Genomic DNA, 13,551 nt, shown 5'->3' with positions numbered 1-13,551 from the left:
CCTTTGTAAGCTTTATGGCACCCATTGGTGTAGGCTACAATGTCTAACCAGCTGACTCTTCTGATTTTGAATCATGGCTGTAACCTGACTGTATCTCCCTTTAACACTTTCCAGGCTAGGTTTAAGGAATTTGGGGATGAGTACACTTGCAACCCACTCCAGTATTCTTGCCTGGAAAATCCCATGGACGGAGGAGCCTGGGGGGCTACAGTCCACGTGGTCGCAAAGAGTCGGACACGACTGAGCGACTTCATTCACTCACACTTAAGGTATATAAGGTTTTCAAAAAAGTCGGTCGGGGTCCTTGGCTAAGAGGAGACTGTGCCTTGGGCCTGCCAGTGTAATAAACTGCACTCCACTATCTGCATGCTGAAGACTTTGACTGTGTGGATCACAATAAACTGTGGAAAATTCTGAAGCAGATGGGAATACCAGACCACTTGACCTGTCCTTGAGAAACCTGTATGCAGGTCAGGAATCAACAGTTAGAACTGGACATGGAACAACAGACTGGTTCCAAATAGGAAAAGAAGTATGTCAAGGCTGTATATTGTCACCCTGCTTATTTAACTTATATGCAGAGTATATCATGAGAAACCCTGAGATGGAGGAAGCACAAGCTGGAATCAAGATTGCTGGGAGAAATATCAATAACCTCAGATATGCAGATGACACCACCCTTATGGCAGAAAGTGAAGAAGAACTAAGAAGCCTCTTGATGTAAGTGAAAGAAGAGAGTGAAAAAGTTGGCTTAAAGCTCAACATTCAGAAAACTAAGATCATGGCATCCGGTCCCATCACTTCATGGGAAACAGATGGGGAAACAGTGAAAATAGTGGTTGACTATTTTTATGGGCTCCAAAATCACTACAGATGGTGATTGCAGCCGTGAAATTAAAAGATGCTTACTCCTTGGAAGGAAAGTTATGACCAACCTAGACAACATTATTAAAAAGCAGAGATATTACTTTGTCAACAAAGATCCATCTAGTCAAGGCTATGGTTTTTCCAGTATTCATGTATGGAGGTGAGAGTTGGACTATAAAGAAAGCTGAGTGCTGAAGAATTGATGCTTTTGAACTGTGGTGTTGGAAAAAAAACCCTTGAGAGTCCCTTGGACTGCAAGGAGATCTAACCAGTCCATCCTAAAGGAGATCAGTCCTGGGTGCTCATTGGAAGGACTGATGTTGATGCTGAGACTCCAATACTTTGGCTACATGATGCGAAGAGGTGAGTCACTTGAAAACATCCTGATGCTGGGAAAGATTGAGGGCAGGAGGAAAAGGGGACAACAGAGGATGTGATGGTTGGATGGCATCACCAACTCAATGGACATGGGTTTGGGTAGATTTGGGAGTTGGTTATGGACAGGGAGGCCTGGCATGCTGCAGTTCACGGGCTCGCAAAGAGTTGGACACAACTGAGCGACTGAACTGAACTGACTCTCTGAAATGTCCTTCTGAATGAGTTTGTTTCTCAGAATGCGGGGTTACAACAGATTTGCTAAATGAGGGAAAAGCACAGTTTGATTCTCTACCTTACAAGCTCCAAGGTATGCCGGCTGTATCCCATTGCTTCAGATGTCTATTGATTCCTTGGCATTAACTCTGGACTCCTATTCTCAAATGGCTAAAAGTCCATAGATTTTCCACTTCCATCTTCTGTTTCAGTTATTTGTGATTGTGATGAATTTAATTCAGATGACCATTATATTTATTACCATGGGCAAGAATCCCTTAGAAGAAATGGAGTAGTCCTCAAAGTCAACAAAAGAGTCTGAAATGGAGTACTTGGGTACAATCTCAAAAATGACAGAATGATTTCGGTTCATTTCGAAGGCAAACCATTCAGCATCAAAATAATTCAACTCTGTGCCCCAACCACTAATGCCAGAGAAGAACAAGGCCTTCTAGAATTAACACGAAAAAAAAAAAAGTTCTTTTCATCATAGGGGTTGTTGTTCAGTCGCTCAGTAGTGTCTGACTCTTTTGTGACCCTATGGAATGAAGTACAGACTTTCTGTCCTTCAACATCTTTCAAAGTTTGCTCAAACTTATGTCCATTGAGTTGATGATGCCATCCAACTGTCTCATCCTCCGTCATCCCCTTCTCCTCCTGCCCTCAGTCTTTCCCAGCATCAGGGTCTTTTCTAATGAGTCAGCTCTTTGCATCAGGTGGCCAAAGCATTGGAGGTTCAGCTTTAGCATCAGTCCTTCCAGTGAATATTCCGGGTTGATTTCCTGTCAGATTGACTGGTTTCATGTCCTTGCTGTCCAGGAGACTCTCAAGAGTCTCCTCCAGCACAACAGTTCAAAGGCATCAATTCTTTTGTGCTTAGTCTTTTTTATTGTCCAACTCTCACATCCATACACGACTACTGGGAAAACCACAGATTTGACTATATGGACCTTTGTAGGCAAAGTCTCTCTGCTTTTTAATATGCTGTCTAGGTTCATCCTAGCTTTTCTTCTAAGGAGCAAGCATATTTTAATTTCATGGCTGCAGTCAACAAACTACAGTGATTTTGGAAACCAAGAAAATAAAGCCTGTTACCGTGTCTGTTTTCCATTCTATTTGCCATGAAGAGAAGATGCCATGATCATCATTTTTTTTTTATGTTGAGCTTTAAGCCAATTTTTTTCACTCTCCTCTTTCAGCTTCATCAAGAGACTCGTTTTTTCCTCTTTGCTTTCTGCCATAAGGGTGGTGTTATCTGCATATCTGAGGTTATTGATATTTCTCCTGACAATCCTGATTCCAGCTTGTGATTCATCCAGCCCAGCATTTTGCATGATGTATTCTGCATATAAGTTAAATAAGCAGGGTGACAGTATACAACCGTGACATACTCCTATCCCAATTTTGAACCAGTCAATTGGTTCCATTTCATGTTCTAACTGTTGCTTCTTGACCTGCATACAGGTTTCTCAAGAGGCAAGTAACGGGATTTGGTATTCCCCTCTCTTGAAGAATTTCCCACACTTTGTTGTGATCCACACAGTGAGAGGCTTTGGTGTAGTCAATAAAGCAGGAGTAGATGCTTTTCTGGAACTCTCTTGCTTTTTCTTTGATCCAACAGATGTTGGAAATTTGATCTCTTGTTTCTCTGCCTTTTCTAAATCCAGCTTGAACATCTGGAAGTTCTTGGTTCACATACTGTTGAGCCTGGCTTGGAGAATTTTGAGCATTACTTTGCTAGCATGTGAAATAAGTGCCATTGTGCAGTAGTTTGAACATTCTTTGGCATTGCCCTTCTTTGGGATTGGAATGAAAACTGACTTTTTCTAGTCTTGTGGTCACTGCTGAGTTTTCTAAATTTGGGGGGCATATTGAGTGCAGCACTCTTACAGCATCATCTTTTAGGATTTGAAATAGCTCAGTTGGAATTCCATCACCCCCACTAGCTTTGTTTGTAGTGACTGGAATGCAAAAGTAGGAAGTCAAGAGATACCTGGAGTAACAGACAGGTTTGGTCTTGGAATACAAAATGAAGCAGGGCAAAGGCTAACAGAGTTTTGCCAAGAGAACGAGCTGGTCATAGCAAAAACCCTCTTCCAGCAACACAAGAGATGACTACATATGGACATCACCAGATGGTCAATACCAAAATCAGATTGATTATATTCTTTGCATCCAAAGATGGAAAAGCTCTATACAGTCAGCAAAAACAAGAGCAGGAGTTAACTACAGCTCAGATAATGAGCTCGTTATTGCAAAATGCAAACTTAAATTGAAGAAAGTAGGGAAAACCATTAGGACATTCGGGTATGATGTAATCAAATCCCTATGGGTATACAGTGGAGGAGACAAATAAATTCAAGGGATTTAGGTCTGATAGAGTGTCTGAAGAACTATGGATAGAAGTTCATAAAATTTTTCAGGAGGCAGTGACCAAAACCATCCCCCAAAGAAAGAAGTGGTTGTCAGAGGAGGCCTTACAAAGAGCTGAGAAAAGAAGAGAATTGAAAGGCAAAAGAGAAAAGTAAAGATATACCCATCTGAATGCAGAGTTCCAAAGAATAGAAAGGAGAGATAAGAAAATCTTCTTAACTGAACAATGCAAAGAAATAGAGGAAAGCAACAGGATGGGAAAGATTAGAGAGCTCGTTGAGATAGCTGGAGATACGCACTATGTGACAGTGGCCAAGCTACATTTTATTTGGGGCAAAACGAGGACTGAGCCCAGGAGACAGTATCTGAGATAATTCTGAGAGACTGCTCCAAAGAGGCAGTGGGGGGAGGTTAGTATATAGGATTTTGGTGAATGGGGAGTTCAATGCAATCAAGCACTTATTTTACAAAAGGTTTTCTGCTGGTCCCGAGCTGATGTCACCATGAAGGGATTTAGTGATTTTCTAGATATGAAGAAATGTAAGAGTTGGGATCAAGAAATCAGTTCCTGAAAATATCTGACTATCTAAAAGACCTGTTCCAGCAGTTTCCCTGGAGCAGAGTGCCTGGCTCTCTACCCTAGGTTCCCCTCAGCAGAAGTTGACGGTCCACAGCTTCAGCAGCACAGGGTCAATCTCCGCTGAGGCAGCTGGCAAATCCCCTGTTGCAGGTGAGTCTCTGGCCAATGCTCCTCACAAGTGCTAATTTGTAGCTGACATAGATATCACGTGGACGCAGTTGAGAAAATATTGAAAAGGTAAAGCAGAGATGTATTAAAGCGCGCTATGTTAGGTTTGTCAACCGCAAACTGGCACTTGCAATGGTCACTTGCCTTCCACCTCTACAAGGATCAGATAATGTGCTGCTGCAGCTGCTGATTTTCAACACCCCTTGAAAGCAGTTCAGGCTGGAGAGCAGAAATGAAGACCCCTGTGCTCTGGGAAAAACTGGTGGAACAAGTCTTCAGATAGATATTTTCAGGAGTCAAGTTTATAAGGCCAATTCTTGTATCTCCTAGTATCTAGAAAAGGGCTAAAATCCTTCATGGTGGTTAAGTTGACAGGTTTTATATTTTAAGGAATCAGAATTTATTATACTTTTGCTTTCCCATTGAGAAATGGAATATTTCCTGCCATATCAGTAACAAATGATTTCACAGTCATCAGTGATTGCAGCCACCAGCCAAAGGTGAGCTGGTGAAGCCCTGAGGGGACTCAGGAGGGAAAGACTATCTGCCCTCTGGCAGCCTTCAGACTGCAGCTATGCCCCATGGCGAGCCCTGAGGGAACTCAAGATGTGAAAATACGGTAGGATATAGATGGGTCCCAGGCTGCACACCTGGTGATTGTCAAGGGGAGTAAAGTTGAAGCTCTGCTCTCACCCAGACACTCCAAGGACAAAGCTAGTGGCAAACACTGAGCTCTGCTGAAGTAGAGATACAGTGCCCACTCCTTAGGTCAAGGAGGACTTCTCTGTGCACACATGTGCAGGAAGGCTTGTTGAGGGTCAGAAAGGGAAGGGAGTCCCATCCCATAAGTGTGGACATACACCTACAGGCTTGTGTGGTGGAATCCATATTAGCAGAAATTTGCACAAGCCTCTTAGGGGCAAAGGACCAGCCATGTGTGAGAAAAGAAACAAAGTAATTGGCCAAATCTAAACAAAGACCCTATATAAGGACACTCCTATATGAGTGTTTTCTTTTTCTTTTTTTTCTGATCTTATTTTTTTCTTTATTTGATCTAATATTATGCCAAAAGTGAAGACTTATAGAGCCCATACACAAAGCGTAATAGTGAAAAGTTTAGAAAGAAACTGGACCCAAGGTGCGTGTTGAGTCACTGACTCAGAGCCTATAGTGGTCTTCCGTCTCTGCCTTCTAGTACATGGCCATGCCTGTATCTGTAGCTTTATCACTGGTCTCCAGAGGAATCTCAGGAGAGTTGTGTACGATACACACAAATGGGAGTCCCACTCCCGCCTTCAAGGTAACAGGTCAGAACTGAGTTTATAACATTGTAATCTACCGCAAAGCCTGCATAAATGTCAGTACCATCCCCCAGATGCCCAGAATAGACACGTAGGTGGCATTCCTGTCCATACCTTACTTTTTATCTCCAGTTATATCATTTTTACTCTCAAATATGTTTCAGTTTGCATCTCTTTTCTTTACTTCTGTTGTGATGTTTTGTGTCTGCTGCTGCTGCTGCTGCCAAGTCGCATCAGTCGTGTCCGACTCTGTGCGACCCCATAGACGGAAGCCCACCAGGCTCCCCCGTCCCTGGGATTCTCCTGGCAAGAACATTGGAGTGGGTTGCCATTTCCTTCTCCATATACGAGTATTTTAAATCAGCTTCTTACTGCACTCCCCATTCAGGACACCCGTGCTCCTCTCCCAGTGTGTGTTACTGTCATGCTTCTGACATAAATAAATTATTTCTGAGTGCTCTCCTATGTGTTGCACTGTGTCTCTATATAAAAAACTTTGCACCTGTTCTGCAGTTTTTGCCTCCTTGAAACATTTTTGCTTTCAAATGGAGTAAGAATCAAGGAAGTTAGCTTGTAGCCTCTAGCCACTGGTGGACTGGCAGCTGGGTTCATTTCCTAGATGGGGAAATGAGATCCTACTTCAAGACTAAGACTGTGCCCCCAGTGCAGGGGGCCTGGGTTCTGTCCCTGGTCAGGGAATTAGGTCCCACATGCCACAACTAACATGTCCCACGTGCCACAGCCCAGTCTTGGCACAGCCAAATAAATAAATAAAGACTGCTATTCCTTCCAGGACAAAACCACAGGATCCTGTCCCCAAACAGCTGAGATGCGTATCAAAGGAATGATTTCAGTGAGGCCAGCCTCTTGCATCTTCCCACACATAGAAAAGTGCTAAATTCATTCACTTGAGATATCTGGCTTTCTTTTAATTAACAATAATCTTTGATGTTCTGACTACTTGCCCTTTGTGCAAAACTTCTATGTAACCTAGCTCCCCCTCACCTCAGAGCAGTTCCCTCGGTTTTCTTGAGGTGCTGTCTCCCTGTTTGGAAATCCTAAACATTCCTGCTGAATAAAATGTAACTCTAAACTTGTAGGTTGTGCATAATTTTAAGCCAGCACTTCACTGTCTTTAAAGGAATAAAATTATTTGTAATATATGTAATATATACTTCTTAGGGGCTTCTGTGGTGGCTCAGATGGTAAAAAATCCACCTGCCAATGCAAGAGATTTGGCTTTGATGCCTGGGTCAGGAAGATCCCCTGGAGAAGGAAATGGCAACCCACTCCAGGACTCTTGCCTGGGAAATCCCATGGACAGAGTCTCAGAGAGTCAGACGCAACTGAGTGACAACAGCATCTGCAACAACAACGACCTCCGCCTAAACTTGCTCGTGTCCCATCCATCACCTTATCTGTCCACGGAGAAGGTTTTGTGTAGACCTGGGAAGACGTGTATTCTGGTTCCATTGGGTGGAATGTTCTATATATGTCTCTTAATGTAATTTGGTCTAAAGTTTGGTTTAATTCCAACACGTCATTCTTGATTTTCTGTTTGGATGATCTATCCATTGCTAAGACTGAGATGCTGAAACCCCCTCCATTGTTGTAATGTTGTCTATTTTTTCCTATAGGTCAGTTATTATTTGCTTAAAATACTTAGGTGACCCAATGTTGTTTTATATATTTGCATATGTAAGTGTGTGTGTGTGTGTGTGTGTGTATACTTTTTGATGTATTAACCCTTTGTCATACAATGGCCTCCTTTGATGTTTGTTATCATTTTTCTTAAAGTCTATTTTGTCTGATATAAGAATTACTATGCCCCCCTTCCAGAGAAGGCAATGGCAACCCACTTCAGTACTCTTGCCTGGAAACTCCCATGGATGGAGGAACCTGGTAGGCTGCAGTCCATGGGGTCGCTAAGAGTCAGACACGACTGAGCGACTTCACTTTCACTTTTCACTTTCATGCATTGGAGAAGGAAATGGCAACCCACTCCAGCGTTCTTGCCTGGAGAATCCCAAGGACGGAGGAGCCTGGTAGGCTGCCGTCTATGGGGTCGCACAGAGTCGGACACGACTGAAGCGACTTAGCAGCATGCCCCCTTCCTTTCTGTTTTCATTCCTGTGAAATACCTTTACCTACCCCCTCACTTTGAGCCTTTGTGTATCCTTAAAGCTGAAGTGAGTTTCTTGTAGACAACATATACTTGGGTCTTTTTTTTTAAGCATCAGTGTCTTTTTATTGGTGAACCCACTCTATTTGCATTTAGACTGGGTATTGATTATAAGAGCTGACTCCTGCCATCTGAGTGATTGCTTTCTGGTTGTTTTTTGTCTCCATTGATTCCCTTTCCCTTTGTTTCTGCCTACTTTTGTATATTTCTTGCATCTTTCTATATTTCTTGCATCTACTCTAGATTTTTAATGTGGTTACCATGGAGCTTACATTAAAATTTTATACCTAAAACAAGCTTGTCTTGTGCTGATGGCAACCTGGCTTTTTTAGCCAATAAAGTGGCTCCGCCATTTAACTCTTCCTCTGCAATGTTCTGATGTTCCGGTTCTCTCTTTTATGCTGTGTGTTTGGTGATAAGGTATATTAGCTGTAGTTACTTTTAGTCATCCTTTCCTTGAGCCTTTATACTTGAGCTTGTTAATATACCATTCTTCTAAGTAATTGGAATTAACTAAATCTGACTATACATTTTTACCTGACCTAGTGTGTTATATACTTTTGTATGTGTTCATGTGTTACTTTGCATCTCTTTTATTCTGCTTGAACTTCTTCAGCATTCTTTGCAAGGCAGATCTGGTGGTGATGAACGCCCTTAGCTTTTCCTTAGGAAAACCTTTATTTTCCCTTCATATTTGAAGGATGTTTGGTGAATAGAGTTTTTCTGGTTGGCAATTTTTATTGCTCTGCCCTCTGAATATTTCATTTTACTCTCTCCTGGCCTGTAGTTTTCTTCTGAGAAATCCTCTGATAGCCTCGTGGGGTTTCCTGTGTCAGTTATAGTCATGCCTGTAAGTAAATCAGACATTCCTATTTTAGATAGGAAAATTTAATCAGTATTTTGTAACAACAGTAAGGAAAATTGTCGTGATCTTGGTGCTGGTTGGAAAAGAATTTCCTGACATGAGACAGAGTGAGAGGGAAATAAAGTTTCTTAGCGTGGGAGATGCTATTAGAACAGCAGGCCAGCTCAAGAGAGAACCGTCTTTGAACAGGGGCCCTTAGTCCAATTTTATATCCAGGGTACAGGGAGCAGGATACGGGTCTTGCTGGTCATTGCTGATTGGATGAGAAGGAGGGTGGAGAGTAAAGCAAAGACCTTCTCCCTATGGGCTAGGAGGGGAGACAGGTTGTACTGCTCAGAAGGACCTGAAATCCGTTAGTAGTTACACCATGGGGGAGGGAAGGACGATCAGGGTGTGGTTCTCCGTTCCTGCATTTCGTTCCCCCTTGGTTTTCTCTGCTCTTCTGTCCTTGGGTCTCCACCTTCCTCCCTCTCTTTATTTTTAGGGCCAATTCTTTGGCCCCCTTTGAGACTCTGCTCACGTCTAACTATCTACCTATTTCCCTTCTCAGGCATTTGGGAACCCGGTCTCAGGGGAAAGGGGTGATGACCACTCTGGCTTCTTCAGGCTGGAGGGGCGTTGTGGGGCTCTAGGTTCCCTTTGCCTGCTCTCTGCCAGGATGCCTTTACGGAGGGAGATGAGAGTCCATGGAACGATAAGGCGGCACGTTTCAGCGTCGTCTGGGTGTTGGCCAGGGAATATTCTTGTCAAACTATCACTTGGAGATTTATTGTTTTCTAGAAGAAACAAACTTAACAAGAAAGTTAAAGACACATGGCCCAAAGATTGAGAGAAGCAGAAAAGCTCCCGAGGAGCTAGCCAGGAGAACCAGGACCAGACATTGGGTCATGACATTAGTGTTTCTCTGGGTGCAAGAAGAGGTGAGAAGCTGGGCTCATAAAAACCTTTACCTGAAAACATCCGACTCCCTGAAGGCCGGTTCTTCTGGGTTTTTCCCAGAGCAGAGTGCCTTATTTCTAATCTCCACCTTGAACTCCTTTCAAGGTCAGCAGCTTGCAGTGGTCACGATGTAATCTTTGTAGAGACAGCTGGCAAGTGCCAACTTCCAGTCAGCAGGGTCCCTTCATAACCACATATTTGACCATGCTTTGGGGGCATTTCAGGGCCCTCGTGTCTCAGGTCTAATGAAGATTCCATTGACAGGCCATTGTGTGCTGTTACTAGACCAGACCTTGCAAGTAGCAAAAGTCTCAGGACCACACCTGTCTTACTAGCCTCTTGGCCCAGGAGAATATTCCTCTTGTTGCTTCTTTCCATATCTAGAGTTACATTATTACATTCATTGATCTCATCAGTTCAGTTCAGTCACTCAGTCGTGTCCGACTCTTTGTGACCCCATGAATCGCAGCACGCCATGCTTCCCTGTCCATCACCGACTCCCGGAGTTCACTGAGACTCACATCCATCAAGTCAGTGATGCCATCTAGCCCTCTCATCCTCTGTCGTCCCCTTCTCCTCCTGCCCCCAATCCCTCCCAGCATCAGAGTCTTTTCCAATGAGTCAACTCTTCGCATGAGGTGGCCAAAGGACTGGAGTTTCAGCTTTAGCATCATTCCTTCCAAAGGAATGTGTGGTTAGATTTTAAACTATTGATTCAAAAGTATAATTTTCTCTTGAAATGTGATTTCTGCTTCTAAATTCAAGGAGGAGTGTCTGGACTTCCTTAAGGGGCACACTTAAGAGTGGTAGCAAAAGAGGAAGGCATGTCCTGCTGAGAGCTTGTGATGTAGGGAAGTTAGAGGCAGGCTGACAGGAACAGGGGCGCCCAAGGGATTGCTTAGAGGAACATATTCCCGCCGATTTGTTTCTAATTGGAAAGGATAAATGAGGAAACAGTCACTGACCAAGACCGGAATGTGAGGCCTAGTGCTGCAGAATTTGGGGGTCTGGATTTCCAGAATGGTTGCTGCGGGGCATGGGGCAGGGCCTCGTGGGTTGTAGGGAGTTCCCTCTGCTTTTAAACGTATATTTAGACATATTGAAACTCCTTTGGTCATCTTGAACTGAGCAGCTAGCTATTTTGTGGGTAAACTTTATCACTAATTACACACAATGGTAATAACCATAATAGTAATTTTCATTATTGGAGATTTTAGTATTCCTCATCTACTACAACCTACAGTATAACATAACCACGGCAACCTACAATATAGCAGAACTGAAAGCGCCAAAGTTGTCTGGCCACCTGGTCGACCTGTTGGCGGTGACCAGCCGGCTACAAACAAACAGCATGAATGCTACCTGGACAAATTCTGATCACAGGGCGAAGGTCCAGCACCACCACTGCACTCATTTCCTACGAGTTCGCCGCAGGTTGCATTTCTCTCCCCTAAGCGTCCTCCCGTCCACTTGTGTTCAGAGGCTCTTCCAGAACCATAGACCGAGCCAGGGTCCGTACCCTGGTTCCCTCAGCGGACGGCCCCGACCACTCTTTGGGTCTCAAACACTTGTTTGGTGCCTCTGATCACCGAGGCCGAGCAGGACTAGAGCCGCGCGTTGGGCGGCCTCCTTGCTCGCCCACGGAGGGGGACCCGTGTGTGGTTCACACAACCCCCGAGCCCGCAAGAACAGCAGAAACTACATGCGGTCCCCGCGAAGACGCAAGCCCGCTCACGAACGATCGCAGAGTATGGTGACACGACAGCGTCCGTCCCGGAGCAGCTTACCCCGCCGCCCGGCTCTGGTGCGCACCTGGGCCTCCAGGCGGCGAGGACGTGGCGCAGGGAGATCCGAGCCCGGTGATCGCGGTGCCGTCTGGGCGCGCAGTCCAGCGCCGCTTTGTTCCGCGCCTCCGGCAAGGCCCCACTCCGGGGGAGGACGCACGGGATTCACGGACGGCAGGCGGGAACTCTGCGCCGTCTGCCGACGGAGACACACGGCTACTCAGACGAGGCGGGAAAACAAAATGTGGCCCCAGGACACCGCGCGGTGCACCTTCACTCTCCTGGCCGCGAGCTGTACCCCAGGCGGACGAAACGTTCGGATCGCCGCACAGCTTCTAGATACACGGCCCGTCCTCGCCACGCAAGCCTAAACGTTCAACTCTAGCGGGAGCAGGACGCGTCCAGGTTCGGAGACGGGGCCCAAGCGCGCTCGCCAACGAGCCCTGCGAGCACGGCTTCGGCCAGGCTGTCCAAGACCCAGAGCCTGGAGCGGGAGGACCGCGGAGGGGAGACGAACGCCCCTAACGGTGACCCAGGAGCCTGGCCGCCGAGCCACAGGCACTCCGGCGCGGAAGACCCTCTTCCTGCGCGCTCCCAAGCCCCGCGGATGGAAGGACGAGGAGAGATGCTGGTCGACCAGAACAAGCGGCAACCCACCACCGAGGTACGAGACCGCCTCACAGACCCGCAGGTCCAATCTTCAGCAGGAACAAGCAGGCCCAGGTCTCCGCAGTACCGCTGTTATCGCCGCCCGTGCTGCCAGTCTCTGGAGCTCTGCGCCGCGTTCGCCGGCTGAATAGCAGTCCTTATGAAGGTCGCGGAAGGACAGGAACGCTCTAAAAGCGGCCGCCAGGGGCGCCCGACAACCGCTTCGAGTGTCCCCGGGACGAGTCGCCGGCAGGCCGCAGCGGCGCCGACCGCCCTTACGTCCGAGCTCGCCCGGGGCCTCTGCCTCGGAGGGGACTCCCCGCTCGGGACAGCGCGACGCGGCGTCGCGGAGCGGCCCAGGCGGCAGACGAGGGCGGGCGGAGAGCGGGAGGCCGCGGCGGAGAGGCCCTCCCCGCGAGACTGCAGGGCCGCAGGCCAACCTGAGCAAGGGAGATTCTGCAGGGGGCTGGGCTGTGTGAACTGTGAGCTGGAACCGTGAAAGTAAAACAGAAAGAACAAAAGCACGGAATACGTTTTATTCTGTAATTTCAGAGTTGAGATGTTACTAAAGCACAAAAATACAAGGCTCAGAAGCCATAAAGGAAACGACTGAAAACTTGACTATGCAATTGGCCTTTTAGTCTTTACCAAGCAAAGCCAGGTGACAAAAAATGGGTGTGTGAGAACATTTGTGCAACTAAATATATATTAAGAATGTTGACATCAGCATTACGTAATAATAGAATATTTAGAAAACACGGCAAGGGACCAGTTAAGTACATTTTCAGTGCATTCACGTAACACAAGATTGTCAATTTGCTTTTTGGTTTATTGCTGTTGTTTAAATGAGTTAGATCCATAGGTATTGACTTGGAAGATGACGAAGGCAAACTGTCAAATGAAAACAGAAAATTTTAGCACTTCCAGGGGTGTATATATATATATACCTTTTTTAAAAGTGAAGTGGACATATAAAGAGTTAGAATAGCTAAAGCGGTTTTAAAGAGCAAGAATCAAGTCTTCCCTGTAGCCTGGTGTCTGGACAGAAAGACGTGCCAGAAACAAAGATGGGCCACACTACGTGCTTTTCTGCTCCCTCCTGCTATAGTCTTGGGACAGGCAGCCGGCATCTCAGCCCCTCCACGTCTCTGCTTCACTAACACCCACAGCCCCTGCAGGCAATCAGAACTCTGACTCTGCAGGCCTGGGATCCCTATGTCCACAGTCTCTTCCTTCATGTCAGGAGCCTCGAG

General features: G+C 45.9%; 1 long non-coding RNA gene across 4 annotated transcripts in view; it reads right to left on the bottom strand.

The window, feature by feature from the left end:
* LOC147342678 (uncharacterized) overlaps positions 1 to 13,013 on the bottom strand; it is a 40,446-nt gene extending 27,433 nt beyond the window's left edge. For 3 of the 4 annotated variants that reach the window (XR_015157074.1, XR_015157073.1, XR_015157072.1), the window contains exon 1: positions 9,878 to 13,013. This is a non-coding gene — a long non-coding RNA (uncharacterized LOC147342678). Of the gene's footprint in view, positions 1 to 3,596; positions 8,911 to 9,877 lie in introns of those variants that run through there. The other variant, XR_015157071.1, reaches the window with a different exon arrangement.
* Between the last annotated feature and the right edge of the window lie 538 nt (positions 13,014 to 13,551).

The sequence above is a fragment of the Bos grunniens genome, chromosome 28 (genome assembly GCF_055505025.1).
Source record: "Bos grunniens cultivar Pamir isolate PY7600 chromosome 28, Bosgru_T2T1.0, whole genome shotgun sequence".
Lineage (NCBI taxonomy): Eukaryota > Metazoa > Chordata > Mammalia > Artiodactyla > Bovidae > Bos > Bos grunniens.
The sequence above is the reverse complement of the archived record's forward strand: the minus strand, read 5'-3'. Positions and strand labels throughout refer to the sequence as shown.